This window comes from Nicotiana sylvestris, chromosome 3 (assembly GCF_000393655.2).
Source record: "Nicotiana sylvestris chromosome 3, ASM39365v2, whole genome shotgun sequence".
NCBI classification, from domain to species: Eukaryota; Viridiplantae; Streptophyta; class Magnoliopsida; order Solanales; family Solanaceae; genus Nicotiana; species Nicotiana sylvestris.
This window is the reverse complement of record NC_091059.1, coordinates 78,264,900-78,278,266: the sequence shown is the minus strand read 5'-3', so window position 1 is coordinate 78,278,266 and position 13,367 is coordinate 78,264,900.

Below are 13,367 nucleotides of genomic sequence, written 5' to 3'. Positions count from 1 at the left end.
TCTGAATAAATTTGAAGATTCAGAGGTATTTTTCTATTTCTTTTGTGTATTCTACGTGTATTGTTGTCTGTATTAATAGCTTGTTAATTTTTCATATTTTGTTTTGATTAATTCTGTCATTTCTGTCTCCTACCTATCTACTTGATTTGAATGTGAATTGTTTCTGTTGGTTGTGACTAATTACAATGTGTGTAATCGACTCGATTAAGTTCGTCGATTAGTTATATTACGAATTTTCATTTCTGAAAATGTTGACTGAAATAACCTGTTTTGGATGGATTATTTTGCTATAATCAATTAATTAGTTATTGTTAATCAGTTGGTTCTTGTTTAATAAATCCATAAAATGGACGTTATATGTGTGTTGTTTTCTGAACATTAAGTTCAGAACATTGTCAATATTGACAATGCTCCTGTTTGTTTGATCTTAGTTCAAAAGCTGAGTTCAGTTGAATTATTTACTGAACTCAGTGTAATATGTTGTTATGATGATTAGTTCTGAATTCAGTATGATTCTACAAATGTTTGATTGGATGTAATTGTGTTAGGAGGTTACATTCTTAATCAGGATTCAGTCCAAACTTTAGGATTGGTTGTAGCTGTATTAAATCAGATTAATAATCAAGCTTATACAGATTTTAAAATCTGTATTGTTAAGATGCTGAATTTAAGGCAGTAATACCAGTGTAAAACAGTAGGTCAGGGACATTTTTGGGATAGAACAATGAGGATAATATGTTAATAGCAATGTGCTGAAAGTGGAAGTTAATGGTTATAATTTAAGATACTAATGGGGAACAAGGGATAATGGGGCTGCTGAAAATCAGGGAAAAGTTAGCCTAATGGGATTTAAAGTGGAAAAACAGATTTTTAATGGAAATTTTCTGTTTTTAAAAGATAAAGGGGGTCCGGGCAGCACTTAAAAAAGGGGGGACAGACCTGTATAAGATAGAGGGGATTGGGACTGATTTAGGAGAGTTTTACACACAGACTTTGAGAGCTTAGAGATAGTTTAAAAACAGACTTTAAGAGGAGAAGAAAAAAAATCAGATTTGAAAGCAGATTTTAAGAATTTAGGAGAACTTATCAGATTTTAAGAGGGAATTTGAGAGAGAGAAATCAGTTTTTTTTCAGACAGAAATTTTAGAGTTCAGTTTTTCAGAGAGATTAGAACAAGGAAAAGTGAGACTTTGGGTAGATTTTAAGAGGAGAAACAATCTTATTTAGAAAGAAAGAAATATGAAATAGGAATCTGAAACGGGTAGAGGAAAGAAACTGAAATATGAAATGTTATCTTTCTAGAATCTGTCCGTTGTTTGCTTGTGAATATTGTTCGGCTCAAATCTGAAATTTTCCTCAAGCTTCTGTCACTGTTCATCTGGGTTAACGGGTCTTGTTCAGACTTGTTGTGTTATTGGTATATTCTGCTGATTTTGTTACTGCTGCTACTGCTGAAATTTACTTTTTCTACCTCCATTTCCAGGTACATACCTTTTAAACTCAGGTTGTAAAAAGCTTCAACACGACAAATAAATGAAGTTTGGAGTTATAATTTTGCTTTTTACTCATCTAAGTCCTTTAGTTTAAATTTCTGTTTTATTTCATGTTGGTTAACTAGTGGTGAATTCAACACTATGGCTATTAGTTAATCATCTTATTTTGAAATTCGCGTAAAAGTTTGTAATAATATTATCCATTTCGAAGTCTCATTAGTATAGTTATATTTGAATTGTCAAAGTAGGGAATATGGCATGAATGTTGGTCATTATTTAATTTTGTTGTTAGCTAAGTAAGAAAGTAATGTAGAAGTATCAAGAAAACTACAGTAGTAATATCTATTGTTAAATAAGGTAAAATGGTGTTGGTATTATTTTCATGTATAAGATAGCAGGTATCTATAGAACCATCAGTGGATGGTAAGTTGAGTTGTTATGGCTCATTATGATGTTAAAGTGCTACGAATGTTTCAAGACATACAAATATGTGGCATGTAAGGCAATGTTGTTAATCAATTTGTACAATAATTCCCTTTATTATCAATTTGATGCCTATTTACCATCCTAAATAAATAATTAGGCCTATTAGATTAAAAGCAAGTATATGCGAATAAGATGAGATATACAAATTGCAACATGTTTTATCAACGACAATTAGAAATAGGACTTGCACTAAATAGAAATAATAAAAGTTCTTAAAAAAATATTCTTCCCTTCATAAATTATTTTGTGAGTTTCATATGTCCCTCATTCTTTGGTATATGTATATATATGTTGTATTTGTGAAGAATAGTATTAATCATGTTCTTATTCTTTATTTTGAATTTGAATAGCCTTGGATAAACATAAATTATACGCGGAAATTCTAATCGACGGGCAACATTTAATAAATTGTGGATTCTTTTTCAAGAATTAAAGGGTATCTTAAATGGAGATTTCTCGTGATATAATAAACATTTTGTGGAAATTCCATAATACCATTACAGTATTTTGCGCAATTAGGGATACGTTCGCGTACCCTGATTATATTTAAAAGCAAATTCGGATTATGCGTACGCGCAATTTCGAGTGAATATTTTAAAGGATTTCTCCGAGGACGTTAAATTAATTTCATAAAAACCCGCGATGTGCGGTTCAATATTTAAGAAAAACAAATATTCTTGATTCAACACAATCTCGAAAAATGATTGCTTAATAAATATATTATCAAAAGTTATTGTGTACACGTACGCGTGACACAATTCCGCATCTTTTTAAATTTATAACACGAATATACGTACGCGTAATTCGATTCAAAAGAATGGTCTTTAATCACAATAAGTAAAAGCGGTAGAAAAATCACGTAACAAAAAGTATTTAATAAAAATCAAGATAATTAAGCCAATAATAAAAACAGTTAAGCGACCGTGCTAGAACCACGGAATTCGGAAATGCCTAACACCTTCTTCCGGATTAACAGAATTCCTTACTCAGGATTTCTGGTTCGCAGAATAATAAACAGAGTCATATTCTCCTCGATTCAGGGATTAAAATTGGTGACTTGGGACGCCTTAAAATTCCCAGGTGGCGACTCTTAAATAATTAAATAAATCCCGTTTCGACTGTCCTTTAATTGGAGAAAACTCCCCACGTGCCTCGCGACGCGGTAAAAAGGTGGTGCGATAGCTCTGGCGACTCTGCTGGGGACCGAACAGAAAAACCAGTGTTATTGTAACCCAGAACCATTGGTTCAGGGTTTAAAGAATTCGAGCTTAAAATAGCTGTGTTAATTGGCTTTATTTACTATATGATTTTCAACTGTTTATATGCTAATATGCTAAATGTTTTTTTACCGCTTTAATATTATTTGAATTGTGAATATATACAACTGCTACGAAACCCCCTTCTTTCTGAGTCTTCTGAATTTATGGTGTACACGTGCGCGTGACCCACCTTTCTGTTAAAGTCATACCAAATAAGACGGAGTTGGGACAAGTAACTAGGCCGGGCAGACTTTCGTGCTCCCGGTACGTTGCCCCCGCTTCGGCTCAAACTGTCCGTTTGGGTAAGCCAGGTTTAGAACAATCAACCTAAGGTTTTACACTTAGAATAACTCAGCCATGTACCGGATCCCTAGTAGGAACGAATATTTGCATCATATGCATTTGGCCTTGGAGACTCAACACAGGGGTTGGGTCTGTCTAGGACAGGTGAACCCGAAATAAAAAGACCATCATGATGCATCCTATTTGCTACTTGTGCATTCATTTACCTCGAACATGCTTGTTGACCAGCTTAAATAAAATCATGGTGAGAAGAAAGGAATAAAATGGGTTGTTTTAAAAATTTCGAAAAAAAATAGTTTTAAATTTTGAAATAAAGGTATTTAATAAATAAAATTTTTTTTCGAAAATAATTTTTTTTAGTATAAATTTTCAAAATGAATTTTGACTTTATCAAAATTAAATTTCAGATACAAAATGAGCACCACACAAAGCCCCTCATCCACAAGTACGGAAGAATTTCTATGTCAGCTTCAAATGTGGTGGTATGATTTAGGCGAAGACGGTCAAAAATGGGTCGTCAAGCATTTGGGAAATCTCACGGACATTATGAAAGTTAAACCCCGTGATGATCTGATTGCGGCGTTAGTAACTTTCTGGGATCCTGTTCACAATGTTTTTCGTTTCTCTGACTTCGAGCTTACTCCTACATTAGAGGAGATAGCTGGATATGCTGGTTTTGACAGAAGTTTAAGAAATCAAAGCTTGATATTCACAAAGGCTCCTTCGGTACATCGATTCTTCTGTCTTCTGAACATCAGCAGTCAAATCAGGAAAAACAACGTCATCAATGGATGTTGTTCCTTAAACTTTTTGTATTCAAGGTTCGGAAAGTCAGATGGGTTCGAAATTCATGAGAAAGGCCTTACTAATAAGCAAAACAAAGACACTTGGTAGATTCACCGTCGATTTGCTTTCATGGTGGCTTTTCTAGGAGTCATGGTCTTCCCAAATAAAGAGCGAACAATTGATATTCGCACCGCAAAAGTTGTGCAAATCCTCACCACTAAAGAAAATCACACCCTTGTCCCCATCATTCTATCAGATATTTATCGGGCTTTGACTTTATGCAAATCAGGAGCAAAAGTCTTCGAAGGATGCAAAATTTTGTTGCAAATGTGGGTGATTGAACATCTCCAACAACAGCCCAAGATCATACAGTATGGGTCAAACAATGATAATTGCATCGAAAGCTATGAGGAAAGAACAAAAAATTATCAGGTTCCAGAAGGGATAGAAGCATGGGTATCTCATCTAAAGGCTTTAACGGCAAATCAAATTGAATGGACCCTGGGATGGCTCCCGATGAGGGAAGCAATACATATGTCAACCTCAAATAGTTATCTACTACTATTGGGATTGAGAAGCATTCAGCCGTATGCACCACTAAGAGTCCTAAGGCAACTAGGGAGATATCAAATAGTTCCTGATGATGAAGATTTGAGTATGCAAGTAATCGAATTACACCCAGAAGCCACTATTCCCGAAGCTCTACTTCAGCAGATGTGGAATGGGTGCCGATACTTGAAAAGTGATACTCAAGTCCTAGACGCTACAAAGGGTGAGATAAATCCTGGATATGCAAGGTGGTTCGAAAAACGGTCTCGCGTGGATGATGTACCAGAACCTGAGCTAAAAAGGCCAACAAAAAGACCCCATGTTCAAAACTTCAATGATAAAATCCAAGAGCGGTTGATCTGGGGAGAAAAAGAAAAAGGGTACAAAGCAACTATCCATGCCCTAAAAGAAAATCTAAGAAGCCTCAGTTTGGAGAAAGATTTGCAAGAACAAGAAGCCGAAGGCGAGAAAAAGAGTCTAGCTTGTGAGAATGAAAATCTTCATGCTCGATTCCAAAAAATGAAAAGAGTTTCTGAAACGCCAAAGAGGAGCTGGAAGGATCAAAAAACCATCGCCAATCTCTTTGAAAGAATGCAAGATTATGATTCCATTCTTGCGGAAAACGAAAGGGCATTGAGCAAAGCAAAAGAAAGGATCCAACAATTAAACGAAGAAGCCAGATCTAACAAGGAACGCCAAGATAGGCAATCCGAAAAAGACAAGGCACAATTCAAGAAGGAAAAAGACTATTGGATGCAATCAGAAGACCAGCTTCGTGCACAAATAGAAGAGGCAAGAAGATGCAACAGAGAACATCAACAAGCAGACCTCGACAGGGAAAGATCGCAAGCAAGATTAGAGCAGGCCAGACTCCGAGCTCTGTTAGAATCAGCTCTAGATCGTGAAAACCGTGTCAGAGATATAGCCACCACTCGTCAGCAGCAATTGCAAGACCAAGACCAACGTCTCCAAGGTTTCAGGGCACAAATCCACGACCTGGCAGTCTTCACATCTCAAAGTTATGTAAACTGCCAAGGAATGGATTATGAAAGATTTACTGAGCATGCGCCCACTTTTGCTCGTCATCTAGCAATGGAGTTGGAAAGGATGTATCGTACGCTGGGAGGCCATCCAGGTCAAGCCCCACATTGAGCAGATAATCCAATATTTGACAACAAAAGTGGAAAGTGGGGCACGTTGTGAGATGTTAAGAATTGTATCTTTTATTTTGATTTAAGTGTGTGTTTTCAAGCCATTTTCTTAAAGTTTTCAAATGTAATTCCATCTTTGTGTAATAAATAAAAGTGATTGCCTTTGGTCCGAACTACGCAAGGTCTGATTCATGTAAGGCATGATACGTAGGCAATCTCTAAGATTCGACCACCACGATAAAAGATATATATAGTAAATAAAAGTAAATGACAATTTTCAATTTCAAGAAAGCTGGGACGACACAAGCAGCCGAGCAAATGCATAATAGAAAGGGATTATTTGTCTAGGAGCATTGCATCTCAACGTGTGATTATATATGTGTTAAACTCTCAAAACTAACAAGTTTGTTCATTTTCAGAATTCAAGCAGTTAGTTTCTCTAAAGAGTATACTGGCATATTATCACTATCACACAAGATCAAAAGGACCAATACCCGAAAGTATGTCTATCCCAGATGTTGACACAGGTATGGAGATAGAGGAGATGGATGTCGGGAAAATGAAAGAAGAGATGTTTAAGCTCAAGCAGCAAATGGCTGAGATGTACCAAGCTTGGTCTACAGGACAGTTACCCCCATCTTACCCAAATAACCCTGCTCCATCAATGACTCAAACTCAGGATAATATCACCACTGAATTATCCCCAAACTTCCCCATTTACCAGCACTACCGAGGCACCACCTCTCAGACACCACAGTCTCCACCTCCGAAACCCGTTCCATATTTTCCTCCACCTATGACTCCTGTTTTCGTAGCACCTCCCCCTGCTACATTCCACAAATCTCCTAGTGAGCCTACATTCCAGGCCCAGGACAACCAATATTACCCCCGGAGCCCACCCTCAAAGCCTCCGAAATTCATTCAACCACTCCTCGTTTTGATCTCCCAACCGAAATTGACAAGCCAGCCAAAAATGCTGAGCAAGAAGAGATGTTCAGGAAGGTCAAGAGTCTAGAACAATCGTTCAGAGACATGCGAGGATTAGGTGGGCAAGTCAGTGTAGCCTACAAAGATTTGTGCTTGTTCCCAAACGTACAATTACCAGTTGGCTTCAAGATGCCCAAATTTGACTTATACAACGGGCACGGTGACCCAGTAGCCCACTTAAGGGGTTTCTGTAGCAAGATGCGAGGAGCTGGGGGAAAGGATGAATTATTGATGGCTTACTTCAGTCAAAGTTTAAGCGGATCAGCTTTGGAGTGGTATACACGCCAGGACCATGGGAGATGGTACACCTGGGATGACCTGGCACAGGCATTCGCATACCATTTCCAATACAATCTGGAAATCATCCCAGATCGATTATCTTTGACAAAATTTGAGAAGAAACACAATGAAAGTTTCAGAGAGTATGGTTTTCGGTGGAGAGAACAGGCAGCAAGAGTGGATCCTCCTATGAAGGAGAGCGAAATGGTAGACTACTTCCTCCAAGCCTTGGAACCAACTTACTATGCCCACTTGGTTTCAGCGGTTGGGAAATCATTCAACGAAGTAGTGAAGATGGGAGGTATGGTGGAAGAAGGCCTCAAGACAAATAAAATCATGAGCTATTCAGCAATTAAGGCAACTACTCAAGCTATTCAAGGCGGGGTAGGAGGAATCGGAAGAAAGAAGAGGGAGGAAGCAACAGTAGTTGATTCAGGAATTTGGTCGGGACCCAGAGGTTCACCGCTTTACTATAATCAACCAACGACCTCGCCAATCAGCTTACCACCATGATTCATCCCAACACTACTATCACCCTTCAGAGCCTCATTTTTCCATTAACCATGCTCAAGCATACAATCAGCCACCTGTTCACACCAATTGGCGTGCTCCTGTCACACCAAATACTTACCCACGAGCCTATCCCGGACCAGGTTTCAGGCCTAGGCCAGCATTCAGGGGAGAAAGGGAACAGAAAAAGAAAACTTACACTCCATTGGGAGAGTCTTACACTAGTCTGTTCCACAGGCTGAGACAGCTAGACATGCTGAGACCAATACAATCCAAGCTACCCAATCCTCCTCCAAAGAATTTGGATTACACCATTAGCTGTGAATATTGTTCCGGTGCACCAGGCCATGATACGGAAAAGTGCTGGCATTTGAAAAATGCAATACAAGAGCTGATTGATACTAATAAAATCGAGGTTCAAACCCCCGAAGCCCTAAATATCAATAGAAATCCAATGCCAGCCCATCAAGAGGCTAATATGATAGAAATCATACAAACTGATGGGGAGACAAAGAAGCCGTCACAAACTGTCATGATGATCAAGTCTCATGAAACCAAGCCAGATAAGCAGTTAATGGAGGAGAAGCCGGTGTCTAAGCAGAACAAAAATGGTGATGAACCGTCTATGATAGTCGATGAGGGATCATCGAGCAAAGTTGCCGCAAAACAAGAAAGGCCGAAAGTGATAGTACCAGGGGTTGCTAACAAACCCATTGTATTCGTGGAAGGAGCCCGTACAGATCGGGTTATTATTGCACCTGTAATCCAGCTGCCGGTCATCAACAACAAAGCCATCCCATGGAACTACGAACGAGTGACTGTAATGTACAAGGGAAAAGAAATCAAGGAAGAAGTGTGCGAGGTGCAAGGCTTGACTCGTTCGGGAAGATGTTTTACTCCCGAAGAGCTGAGAAAAACTAAAAACAATCCAATGCCAACAAAGAGAGCTGTGACGGAAGAAGAGGCGGAGGAGTTTTTAAGAAAAATGAAACTCCATGATTATTCTGTTGTGGATCAATTAAAGAAGACCCCCGCTCAAATTTCATTGTTGTCATTACTGATCCATTCAGAGGAACACCGTCTGGCTTTGATGAAAATCCTGAATGAGGCTCATGTTCCTGAAAAGATCTCTGTAAATCATTTGGGAAAAATAGCCAACAGAATCTTTGAGACAAACAGAATTACATTTGCTGATGATGAATTACCTGTGGAAGGTACCGAGCACAACAGAGCTCTTTACCTCACCGTGAAATGTGAAAACTCCGTAGTAACCCGGGTATTGGTTGACAATGGGTCCAGTGCAAACATATGCCCTCTCTCCACTTTAAACAAATTAAAAATTAAAGAGGAGAGGATCCAGAAGAATAGTATCTGCGTACGAGGATTTGACGGTGGAAGCAGAGATTCATTTGGCGACATAGTGTTGGAACTAACTATAGGGCCAGTTGAATTCACAATGGAATTCCAAGTGTTGGACATGACTGTTTCTTACAACTTGTTGTTGGGTCGACCATGGATCCATGCTGCTAAAGCAGTCCCGTCAACACTACATCAGGCTGTCAAGTTTGAATGGGATCATCAAGAAATAGTCGTGCATGGAGAAGAAAGTTTAAATGCTCACAACAGTACCATTGTACCGGTCGAGGGAACAGAAATTGACCAAGGACCATGGGTATACCAAGTGTCCGACACGGTGTCGGTAGAGAAAATTCCAGAAGGGAAATACCTTCAGAATCCAAAGATATCCTCTGCATCAGTCATGGTAGCTTATGAAATGTTAAAGAATGGCTTTATACTCGGCAAAGGTCTGGGCTTATCTCTGCAAGGAATTGTACAACCAGTATCTCTCCCCGAGAACTGAGGAACATTCGGTTTAGGGTTCATACCCACCGCCAATGACGTGATAAGGGCCAGGAAGTTGAAACACCAAACATGGGTTCTTCCAAAACCAGTACCACATCTGTCAAAGTCTTTTGTCAAGACCGGCGCTAAAAATCGCCCGATAACAACAATTCCTAAATCCCGAGTCAATCCTGAGAAGGAATTAATTGAAAGGTTCGAGAAATTGTTTAGTGATGTGAATATGTTGGAAAGCGGAGAAGGGTGTAGCAACGCAGAAGTTCAATTCGTTGGACCAGAAACAAAGCTCAATAATTGGAAAGCCACTCCTCTCCCAATTCGAAAGGAGTCTTGGTAGTTTTATTTTGATTTTCTTTCAGTTTGTTTGGGTTACTTCAGGGTTGTAATCCCAAAGCTTATCTTACAGTTTGTTTGAAGTGTGCAAACCTTGTTATCTTTCATCATCCAATAAAAAACAGTTTCCTTTTTATTATCATTCCTAATAGCTTTCTTTTCTTTTTCTTCTTTCCTGTACAGTTCCTTTTACGCTGGCTCTAGTGATATGGCATGCATGAGGAATCCTCAGCCCAGTCTTAAAAATCAATCTGGTTCCGAAATATTAATTCAAGAAATATATTGTGATTATGAATCAGAATATGATGAAGATGAGGTTTTTGAAGAGATTAGTAAAGAGTTAATTCACTTTGAGGAAAAAATCAAACCTAACTTGAGTGATACCGAGGACATCAATATAGGGGACACGAGTAATATCCGAGAAACTAAAATAAGTGTCCATCTGGAACCAAAGATCCGAGAGGAGTTAATTAAAGCACTCATAGAATTCAAAGACGTTTTTGCATGGTCGTATGACGACATGCCGGGCCTGAGTATGATTTAGTGGTTCACAAATTGCCCACAGATCCAACGGTACCTCCTGTCAAGCAGAGGCTGAGAAAATTCAAGCCTGACATGAGTGTGAGAATTAAGGAAGAAATCACCAAACAATTGGAAGCAAAGGTCATTCGAGTCACTCGATATCCTGTTTGGTTGGCTAATATCGTTCCTGTACCAAAGAAAGACGGCAAAATTAGAGTATGCGTCGACTATCGCAATCTCAACAAAGCAAGTCCAAAGGATAATTTCCCATTACCCAATATCCATATTTTGATCGACAATTGTGCCAAGCATGATATAGGGTCTTTCGTGGATTGTTATGCCGGGTATCATCAAATTCTAATGGATGAAGAAGATGCAGAAAAGACGGCATTCATCACACCATGGGGAACTTATTGCTACCGGGTAATGCCATTCGGTTTAAAGAACGCCGGAGCAACCTATATGAGAGCAATGACCACAGTGTTTCATGATATGATACACAAGGAAATTGAGGTATACGTGGATGATGTGATCATAAAATCAAAGCATCAGGCCAACCACGTTGGGGATTTGAGGAAGTTCTTCTTAAGACTTCGCAGGTACAACCTCAAGCTTAACCCTGCCAAATGCGCATTTGGAGTTCCATCTGGAAAGTTGCTGGGATTCATAGTCAGTCGACGATGCATCGAGCTAGACCCATCAAAAATTAAAGCCATCCAAGAACTGCCACCTCCAAGAAACAAAACTGAAGTAATGAGTTTGTTGGGGAGGTTAAATTACATCAGCAGGTTTATTGCTCAACTCACAACAACCTGTGAGCCAATTTTCAAATTGTTAAAAAAGGATGCTGCGGTTAAATGGACCGATGAGTGTCAAGAAGCGTTCAATAAGATAAAAGGGTACTTGTCGAACCCACCCGTGTTGGTCCCGCCAGAGCCAGGAAGACCTTTGATTCTTTACTTAACGGTTTTGGAAAATTCATTTGGTTGTGTATTGGGGCAACATGACCTCACTGGCAGAAAAGAACAGGCCATCTACTACCTTAGCAAGAAGTTCACAGCTTATGAGGTTAAGTATACTCATCTGGAAAAGACATGTTGCGCCCTAACATGGGTAGCTCAAAAATTGAAACACTATTTGTCATCCTACACTACTTACCTCATTTCTCGGTTGGATCCATTGAAATACATTTTTCAAAAGCCCATGCCAACGGGAAGACTGGCAAAGTGGCAGATATTACTCACAGAATTCGACATCATCTATGTGACTCGAACTGCAATGAAGGCTCAAGCACTGGCCGATCATTTAGCCGAAAACCCGGTCGATGAGGAATATGAGCCGTTGAAAACTTATTTTCCTGATGAAGAAACAATGCATATCGACGAGGTGAAGCAAATTGAAAAGCCTGGCTGGAAACTTTTCTTTGATGGAGCCGCTAACATGAAAGGAGTCGGGATAGGAGCTGTAATCATTTCTGAAACAGGGCATCACTATCCTGTTACGGCTCAATTACGATTTTATTGCACCAATAATATGGCTGAATATGAAGCTTGCATTTTGGGGTTAAGGCTAGCCGCAGACATGGGTATCCGAGAAATCTTAGTCATGGGAGATTCAGATCTTTTAGTACATCAAATTCAAGGAGAATGGGAAACCCGAGACTTGAAGCTCATACCATACCGACAATGTCTACATGATCTTTGTCAGCAGTTTCAATCAGTGGAATTCCAACATATTCCAAGAATCCATAATGAGGTGGCCGATGCATTGGCTACCCTGGCATCAATGTTGCACCATCCGGACAAAGCTTATGTAGATCCAATACATATTCAAGTCCACGATCAGCACGCTTATTGCAATATGGTTGAAGAAGAATTTGATGGTGAACCATGGTTCCACGATATCAAGGAGTATATCAGGATGGGGATATATCCCGCACAAGCCACAGGAGATCAAAAGAGGACCATTAGGCGATTGGCAAATGGATTCTTCTTAAGCGGAGGAGTTTTGTATAAAAGAACACCAGATCTTGGATTATTGAGATGCATAGATGCCAGACAAGCTGCAGCTGCCATGTCTGAAGTACATTCAGGAGTTTGCGGACCCCACATGAGTGGATATGTGTTGGCAAAGAAAATCCTCCGAGCCGGTTACTATTGGCTTACCATGGAGCGAGATTGTATCAGTTTTGTGCGCAAGTGTCATCAATGCCAAATACACGGAGATTTGATTCATTCTCCACCATCCGAGTTGCACACAATGTCGGCACCATGGCCCTTCGTTGCCTGGGGCATGGATGTGATTGGACCAATTGAGCCGGCAGCATCCAATGGGCACAGGTTCATTCTGGTAGCTATTGATTATTTTACCAAATGGGTTGAGGCCAAGACATTCAAATCAGTGACCAAGAAAGCTGTGGTCGATTTTGTCCACTCAAATATCATATGTCGATTCGGAATCCCGAAGGTGATCATCACAGATAACGGTGCTAATCTTAACAGCAACTTAATGAAGGAAGTATGTCAACAGTTTAAGATTACACATCGCAACTCTACCCCATATCGGCCCAAGGCGAATGGAGCAGTAGAAGCAGCCAACAAAAACATAAAGAAGATACTTCGGAAAATGGTAGAAGGTTCAAAACAATGGCATGAAAAATTACCATTTGCATTATTGGGATACCGCACTACTGTTCGCACTTCAGTAGGAGCAACTCCTTATTTGTTGGTATATGGCACTGAAGCAGTAATTCCTGCAGAAGTTGAGATTCCTTCCCTTCGGATCATCGCCGAAGCAAAGATTGATGATGATGAATGGGTCAAAACCCGTCTAGAACAGTTAAACTTGAT